This window comes from Nelumbo lutea, chromosome 1 (assembly GCF_056320005.1).
Source record: "Nelumbo lutea isolate HS-2025 chromosome 1, American lotus-T2T, whole genome shotgun sequence".
Taxonomy (NCBI): domain Eukaryota; kingdom Viridiplantae; phylum Streptophyta; class Magnoliopsida; order Proteales; family Nelumbonaceae; genus Nelumbo; species Nelumbo lutea.
In genome coordinates this window covers 73,174,214-73,183,294 of record NC_142684.1, presented here as the reverse complement: position 1 = coordinate 73,183,294, position 9,081 = coordinate 73,174,214, and the positions used below count along the sequence as shown (strand labels likewise).

The window sequence follows — 9,081 nt, the reverse complement described above, 5'->3', positions numbered from 1 at the left end:
TACTGGCGGTACGTATGATAGAGGAATGTAACCAGTTAACTAAGGGAGCTAAGGCTTCAAAACATATATAGTGTCAAACCCAACCGGTTTGGTTTTATAGTAAAATCAAGAAGCAATGAAGGAGGATTCTACGGTATTTATAGCTACCTCATGGAAACTTGTATTTAAATTCTACAGTACAATAAAGTTTGAATTATAGTTGAATTTGTGATATGATTAAAAGAAAACAGTGAAGTTGGTTAGAATGAACAGTGAACTTGGACCTTAGAACGGAAAAACGTACAACGGGAGCTAAGTGGTTTAGTAAAAGCATTGGCAAGTCGATCAGTAGTTAGTTCGGATCAGGTAGTACAACGTTGTAAGCACGGGAAATGAAAACTTAAAATTTATTTTGACACTTGTGCGTTAAAATATCCCTGGTCTATCCTTGAAAAAGATTAATACCCACTTTTGGTAGCTGTCAAAATATTTTTAAAGTGTTCATTTGACATGCTTACTTTGTTGTGCGTACTAGACCCAGTTCCATCAAAAGACTAAGGCCATGCTTGGTTTCTCTTAATTCTTTTTAAAATGAAAAACTAGCCCCTAACACAAAAATTGACTATTTTGCAATATGAAAAATAATCATGCCCCATCTTGCTCATTTCATTCTTTGAGGAAACTCGACCTAAAACTGTTGTCATAGATGTTTACTTTTACGAAAACACTTTTACAAAAATAATTTCATGAAAATACTTTTATAAAAGTACTTTTGTGAAAACACTTTTATAAAAGTACTTTTGTAAAAGCACTTTTACAAAAACACTTGAAGTACTTTTACATAAAATCACTTTTATGGAAGAAGGCATCTTGGTATAAAACAGAATACAAACGGTTTTATATATATATATATATATATATTCTGTTTTACTTTGTGGAAAAGGGCATCTTTATATCCTCACTGACTCCTTAATTATAAGACGCAAGCGTCCTTTGTAAACCATTAAATTGACGGGCACGTAATTAGGTTGAATATCAGCCTGAAAAAAAAAATATATATCGACCAAAGCATTTTCCTAAGGCGGTTAAAAATTAAAAATCATCAATAATGGCTTAATGCTGATGTTTTTATGCAATAATTTCTTCCCTAGCTAAGTGGGACCCAACCAATGGTCCAAGCTGATCTGTTGATTACACAACACACGTGGCTAGTTATGCAATCCAAGAACGGCCAATAGGGTCCTGTGGCGCTTACGTGCATGGCCATATATGCAGGCCTGTACTATTAAAACCGAAAAGGCTAAAAGCCTAAAACTGGGTCAATTACACAGGCTTGGCCCGTTCCAAAGTTTTACTTAGTTATGCCGTTGAAAGCCAATGTATGAATGCCATGCTGACCAACCAGAAACAGTCCGATATGCCGAACCGGTTCAAGATGTTGAACGTAAGATGGAATTCCATTCAAATTTTTCGTTCTGTTTCTCTTCCTATACTCCTCCATCTTACCTTATATAAACAGAGATGAGGCTGGCCTCTTCTCCACCATCTCATCTCGCTTCTGACAACCCAATTGCAAAACAACCATAACATCGGGAGCCAAATTAAAAAAAATTGGCTAACTGTGAGCATCAGGCCATCAGCATGGCATGGCGACCCTTCGAACTTCCGGTCTGCTGTGCTCTTCCTCCTCGTCATCATATTCACGACGAAGAAGAGTATCAGCTACGCTTAATACCCCAAAACTCCAACCGAGTTCTCTTTCTTTTCCAAAGATCCGGACTACGGACTTGGTTGAGGAATTAAAGTTGAGAAGTGGATACACAACAGCCACAACCATTACCCAGACAGAAACGAAGCCTTTTGACACTAAAGTCGCTACCAGAATCATGAGAGATGATCTTGATGTTAACTCCAAACAACATGAATCAAACATGCACTTTATTTATTTTCACTAAATAACAAAAGTACATCAAATCAGATTGAAGCTAAGGGCATACAAAAAAACTGTCTAACACCACTATCAAGGGGTACAGGGGGAGATGCAGGCCAGCCTCGAGCTGCTCCTGGTAGATAACTATCTCATTGGGATCATGCTCCCACGGAAAGTTACCGGTCGGAAGGCAGTAGATGAGGTCCCTGGGAAGGTGGAAATAGCTAATTAGAGACCTAAGTCTCCCCTCTGTCATGGAGGAAGGGCTGAAAGTATCGGGCTTCCTTCCTCGGGAAGTGGAGGCTCTGTCACCGGAGGTCTCCCAGGCTCCCGGGGCCCGTTCCCAAGCTCCCCCCGAGTTTGAGGGAGCATCATAATCCTAGTCACCGCCCCGATGACGAGTGTGGTACGTGTACCCAGACATGTCTAATAGTGATCAAGACTCACCGGAAGGGATGGGACGAAGTGAACTGAGGAATTTGAGTAGACTTGATAGATGCGCGACCTCAGAATTTGAAGACAGCAAGATGGCGTGAGGGAAAATGAGACCTAGAGGGCCCTTCTATTTATAGCCTCCACGCCTCCAAATCAACGGCCCAGATTAAGGCAGATTCGACGGTTCGCAGGTGTACTGACTGCACGCCTTCTGAAAATCGAAAGGAGATTGGCTGCACGTCTCCCATGATTGAGGTAATGACATTTGCACGACATCCGGAGTTAAGAGCCATTTCAGCACGTTTTCGGAATTCGAAGTCAAAAAATCTCCTGATTCTCGCGAACACATTTAATATGTGAAGTCAATCAAGATTGAATTTCGGTCAATTCAGTCCCTCATACTCCATGAACTCCTTGCGCTAAGGCAACGTTCTCAGCTCGAGGAGTGGGGGGCAATTGATGGAGGATGATTTGGCTCGACCTACGAAACAATGACACGTGGACCTGACTCAGCACGAGCAACAACTCAGCACCATAGTCTGGTAGTGGCTAAGTAACATGCCTATAAAGCAACTCGCTATATCGTAGCTCGCTGAAGGAGTTTGTTACAACACGAGCTTCGGTTTCCCTGAGCTACCTTAAAGGGGATAGTCCGAGGTTACCTTATCTCACGAGTTAGGGAAACCAGCTCACTCAAGTCCCTAAGCAGATAAGTCATTAGATGGGTAACCCTGAAGGAATCCTTTTTTTAATCCCTATACTACCCTTATAATAATTAAACGAGAAAAATATCGTTCATCTTCTCCCAACCTTCAGATACTACCCTTCCTTCCTTCACATTTCTCTCTTTCCCCCTCTCTCTCTCTCCTCTCTCTCCCCCGATCTCTCTTCTTGCCCTTCCCCTTAACAGCATCGGGATTGAACCCTTTTAATTCAATTCTGATCTCTCTCTCTCCATTGAGCTGGGGACGACGTTCCGATGCCTTGTAGAGCCTTTGGAAACCAATGCACATAATACATCTCTTCATTGCTTCTCTTGTGTGAAACCATTTACAGAATTACAGTTATAGAGAGGAGAGGCACTCACTGATACAAGATCATACGATGGGAATTCTAGTGCAACCACTTGCTATTCTACTCATCTCCCTCTTCCTTGTCTTCCCTCCCAGAACTTGTGCAAAATTTGGGATTGAACCATGTAAGTCCTCTGACTCCTGTACCTATCTACTCTCCTATCTCCTTCCTTGGGACTCCACGCTCTCAGAGATTGCATCTAGGTTCCAAGTAAATGTACTCGATACCTTAGGCTCAAACTCGCTTGACCCAACAATGTCATTCCCTGAGAACCGAATCCTCCCCAAAATTTCTCTAATCAGAATACCCATTTCATGCTCCTGCACGGATGACATTTGTAGTTTCGCATTGACATCTTATACGGTTCGAGTTGCAGACACAATCGAGTCTATATCGATTGGTTATGGTGTGCTAGCCAGTGCAGAGCAGATCATGAGCGTTAATGGGGTTGATGCCCAGGAGCGACTGTGGAGTGATCAGAACCTTGTAATTCGTTGCCGTGCAAATGCTTCAATAACACTAGTAATGGCATTACGACAATTTACTTGTCGTATTTAGTGCACGCAACGGAGAGCGTAAGCAGCATCGGAGCGACCTATGGTACAACTGTAGCAGAGTTGGTCATTAATGGCCTGTCACAAGCGGCAGTTGATCGAGGAGACATTGTAGAAGTTCCGATTCCAGGTTAGCTTAATTAACCACTTAAATTCTTCATCCTACTTCTCTACAACTCACAATTGGTAGTATTGTTTCATTGTTTGGGCTTTCGCATCATTAAGCCTTGTAATTTGTCTGAGGAATTTGTTTTTCCATCTAACCCAAAACAATGAGTTGAGTTATTGGGTTGTAGCTCTTCGGAACTTCGGATGGTCATTCCACCTAGATTTCCAACTAGAAACCTAACTGGTATTTGGCTAGATGCCTAGAAATTCTAGATTTCCAACTAGAACGTCGGTGGCTACCATTATTGCAAGACTTGTGGATGGCAAAGGAAGGATTAGTAGTGGCGACAGGGCCTTCGGGTCGGGACGTGACGCCGGCTCCAGCTCCGTCTCTGCAAGTGCTGCAGGAGGAGAGTCTCTAGTTCCGCCAACTACAAGTTCTTCCATCCTTTTTTTCTCCCTCTGTTGGTTGCCATGGAAGCAGAAGAAGTCGGCGATGACGATGAGAAAAAGATGGAAGACGGAGATTTGGGCAGACATCTGTTGTTGGGCTACGAAGCATTGCAGTTTACCATGATCGTGGAATCGTCAGCGACGACTATAGAGATGAGATTGAAAACGGAAAAGAGAAGAAAGGGAAGATGAAAAATAGGTTTCCTCCGTCCTTTCATTTCAGATAGTTGGAAAAGAGAGAATGAAAGAGGATGGTGAAAGAAGGAAAAAGAAGAGAAGAAAGGAAAAATAATAGGTTAAATAGGTTTTAAGAGAAAATGGCAAAAAAAAAAAAAGAAAAATACCACAAAGATGGTCATAGCATAGAAGTATATGCAAATTCGAAAGAACAGATGAATACATCTTATCTACGGAGAGTCTTGACTTCGAGTCCGTATTTGGTGTTTCCATGGTTGCATCAAAATCTTCCAACCTCCCAATAAAACATGAAGATGCCGGGGTCCAACCAAAAAGCAGATCAGTTGATGTTTTGAATTTAAAACAAATAGATTGTGTCAGAATTAATTTGCTATCACCATGGTTGTAGCATGCCTTTCCTCCTTGACTTTACGGATGCTGAATATGTATCTATGACTTTTTTAATATATTTATGGTTTCTTTTTTCAAATTTAAAATATAAAATTAAATTAGTAACGAATTATCTAATGGGATGGAACGTTGCTTGACTTTTAAGGGAAGGCAACCGATGTGTTGACCTAATGACCTTTACCCCGGGTATTAACGATGAGAGATTCCAAATGTTCTCCTTCACTCTTAGTATTCCGAGAGAGTTTATTAAACAACTGCTTCGTGAAGGCTATTTAACGGCTTCTATTTAGTTTGTTTTGTTCTTTTTTAAAGTATTATTAGTTGGGTTTTCTAAATTTGAAAAAATTTTCATCTGACTGCTTAAAATTTTTTAAATGTCCAAACTACCCTTTTATACTGTTCATTGTCATCTTCATTGAATTTAGGTGAAATGGCTACAATAAAAACAACGGTTTTGAAACATTCAATCGAAAACATTAACGGAATAAAGGGGACTCCTTTTATGATGAAGATGGGAAAAAGGATGAATTAGAAGACTTAACCAGAGACGAGAAAGAAGCTAATTAAGCTCCGGGGTGAACCAACAAGGGCATCGGAACTCACCCTTGTAAATCTTCTTGTACATGGCCATGATGTTTTGATCATGGAAGGGAAGATAACCAGCAATCAAAACAAACAAAATCACTCTGTAGGACCAGATATCCATTTCCTAGGTTAAATAGGTTTTAAGGGAAAAAGGGTAAAAAAAAAAAAGAAAAAGCTTAGTGGGGTATTTTGGTAATTTAACGCTTTCCATCATCTAACTTAACGGCCAAGGGGGTCTTTGTCTAATGACTAAAGTTCAAGTGGGTCTTTGTTGCAAAAAAAAAGTACAAGGGGGACTTTGTCACTAACCCCATAATACAAGGGGGGTCTTTGTAATTTACCCTTATTTTTATTATAAATGTGAATCAACGTAAACACCATTGTCAGTTTGCATTTGCTCGTGTTTATTTCCAGTGTAAATACGGATTGTTGTAAAACTCTATTTTCGGTTTATATTTTCATGCGTTTGTTTTTAGTGTAAGGTTTACATTGAAAATCAATGTAAATCTCCCCATCCTTTGTATTTTACATTGAAAATTGATATACTTTTACATTGAAAATCAGTGCTTCACTATTCTCGGTTTCATTGTACGCTTCGATTTGGAGCGTCGGCTGACTAATTTCCTTTGGGATAACTGCTTCTATGCCGTAATTTAGTCCGAACGGGGTCTCTCCCGTGGTCATCCGAGGTGTGATTTGGTATGCCCAGAGGATGCCGCTCAGTTCATCAGCCCATAGGCCTTTGGCTCAATCTAGTCTAGTCTTCAGTCCATCCAGGAAGGTTCTGTTGGTGACCTCGGTTAGGCCATTTGTCTGAGGATAGCCTACTGAGGTGTATTGTTGTTTGATGCCAAGGGAAATGCACCATTCCCGGAACTTGGCATCTCTAAATTGTTTTACGTCGTTAGTTACCAACATGTGGGGTAGGCTGATGCGGCAGATTATGTTCTTCCTAAAGAAGATCTAAATTGCTCGAGTTGTGATGGTAGCCAAGGGCTCAGCATCTACCCACTTGGTAAAGTAGTGCACGACAACGATGAGGTATTTCCTGCCTCTCATTGGTTGAGGGAAGGGGCCGAGGAGGTCTATTCCACACTTGGTGAAGGGCCACGGGCTGCTGAGAGCTGAGAGGGTTGTGGCTGGTTGGTGGCAGAGGTTGGCGTGTCTCTAGCATTTGTCGCATCTCCACACCAACTTTGGTGCGTCCTTGTAAAGGGTCAACAAAAAGTACCCTACCTTAATGTTTTTCAAGCCAGTTCTATTGCCGAGGCGACTGCCGCAAATGCCTTCATAAACTTCTCTAAGCACATACTCACCCTCTTCAAGGTGGAGGCGTTGGAGGTAGGGCAATGTGAATAATCTTTTGTACAACTATCCCTCAAGCAAGGTGTAATGGGCTACCTAACGTCAGAGTCACCTAGCTTCATTCCTGTCGTCGGGCAGCTGCTTAGTCAAAAGGAAGTTGATGATGGGGTACATCCATGACGGTTTGGCCTCTACTGGGAGGACATGGGGCTCTTCTACAGAGTGCCGAGGTAGCTTCTCTATGTGAATAGTGCGACCAAGCGTTGCGTCCGAGCTGCTCGCCAGTTTGGAAAGGCATCGGCTCTCGTGTTCTCAACTCACAGGACTTGTTGTAGGGAGAAGCGTTGGAAATGGTGAGCTAGCTCTTAAATCTTGGTGAGGTACTTAGTCTTGTTTTGTTCTCTGGCTTCATACTCACCATTGACTTGGTTCACGATCAATTGTGAGTCGTTGAAGACTTCGATGTGCTAGGAGCTAAGGTCCTTGGCGAGCTGCAAACTAGCAAGAAGGGCCTCATACTCGGCTTTGTTGTTGGATGCAAGGAAGCCAAATCTCAGTGCATACTCTATTACTACATCATCTAGGGTGAGAAGGATGAGGCCTGCTCCACTTTCTTTGGCATTGGATGACCCGTCAACAAAATGTCTCGACACGCGATAAGCCTCCTCGACTGGGCAATCCTCTTCCAATTCATCTTCGGGGGCTTGACGGAGTGTTCGACTAGAGGTACATTCTACTACAAAATCTGACAAGGCTTGTGCTTTGATTACGGGCCTTGGCTGGTACTGGATGTCAAACTCAGATAGTTAGATGGCCCATTTAATTAGAAGTCCCGAGGTCTCAGGCTTGGTGAGGACAGCCTTGAGGGGTTGGTTCATCAGAACTACAATGGTGTGAGCTTGAAAATACGGCCTGAGCTCCTACCCGAGAACATTGCTGACATAGTATATTGGCTTCTACGTCTCATCCTCATTTATCAAGACCGAGCTGATTGCCTCGTCCCCAGCTAAGAGATATAAGTACAAAATTTCTCCTGGAGTAGGCCGAGCAAGGAGGGGAGGAGAGGCAAGGTATCTCTTCAGTTCATGAAAGGTGTGCTAGCACTCCTCTATCTATTGGAAGTCTTTTAGTTTCTTGAAGGTGTGGAAGAAGGGCAAACAACGGTCGGTCAACTTTGACACGAAGTAGTTGAGGGCAGCTATTCGGCTAGTGAGCCTTTGAGTCTCCTTCATCGACTGAGGGGTTGCCATGTCCAGTATGGCTTGTATCTTCTTAGGGTTGGCGTTAGTGCCTCTTTGAGTAACGATTATGCCTAAGAACTTGCCTAAGGTGGCGCCAAAGGCACACCTGCTGAGATTGAGCTTCATGTTAAACTTCCACAAGGTGTCAATGGTCTTGGCCAAGTCCGAGGTGTGTGCTTCGGCTTTTAGGCTCTTCACCACCATATGGTTGACATAGGCTTTGATGTTCCTCCCCATCTGATTTTTGAACACCTTGTTAACGAGGCGCTGGTACGTGGCCCCTGCATTGAACTTGAGGGCGTGGTGGTATGAGGACATGGCTGCCCTGAGGGCATGAAAGGTCAGTCTCCCCATGATTGCATTGTAGGGTGAGCCAATCTTCACGCCTAGGAACTCATTCATACTCGTCACCTATTGAGGCTCGGTCCCTACCATGACAGGTAGGGTAATTCTTCCCTCTAGTCTGACCACGTTACTAGAGAAGCCGACCAGTGGGATGTCGTTTGGCTAGAGATGGTCAGGCGCTATCTTCATCTTCTCGAGGGCTTCATAGAAGAGGATGTCGGCCGAGGAGTCACTATTGACGAGAATCCTCTTAACTACAATCTTTACAATGACGACCGAGATCACCAAAGCATCATCATGGGGGACTGTGACCCTTTTCATGTCCTCGTCCGTGAAAGAAAGGGTCTCCTACTGCTTTGGCTTCTTGGGGGTAGGTCCTTGGATGTTTAGCTGCATGGCGTAGGCCTTGCGGGCCAAGGCCGAGGCCCCACCAGAGGCTGTGCCCCCAGCGATGACGTCGATGACTCCAGCTATCTGCTGGTGC

At 43.2% G+C, this 9,081-nt stretch overlaps 1 pseudogene; it reads left to right on the top strand.

Annotated features, from left to right (window-relative positions):
* Positions 1–3,448: 3,448 nt before the first annotated feature.
* Positions 3,449–4,844, top strand: LOC148875328 (lysM domain-containing GPI-anchored protein 1 pseudogene; annotated as a pseudogene).
* The last annotated feature ends 4,237 nt before the right edge of the window (positions 4,845–9,081 follow it).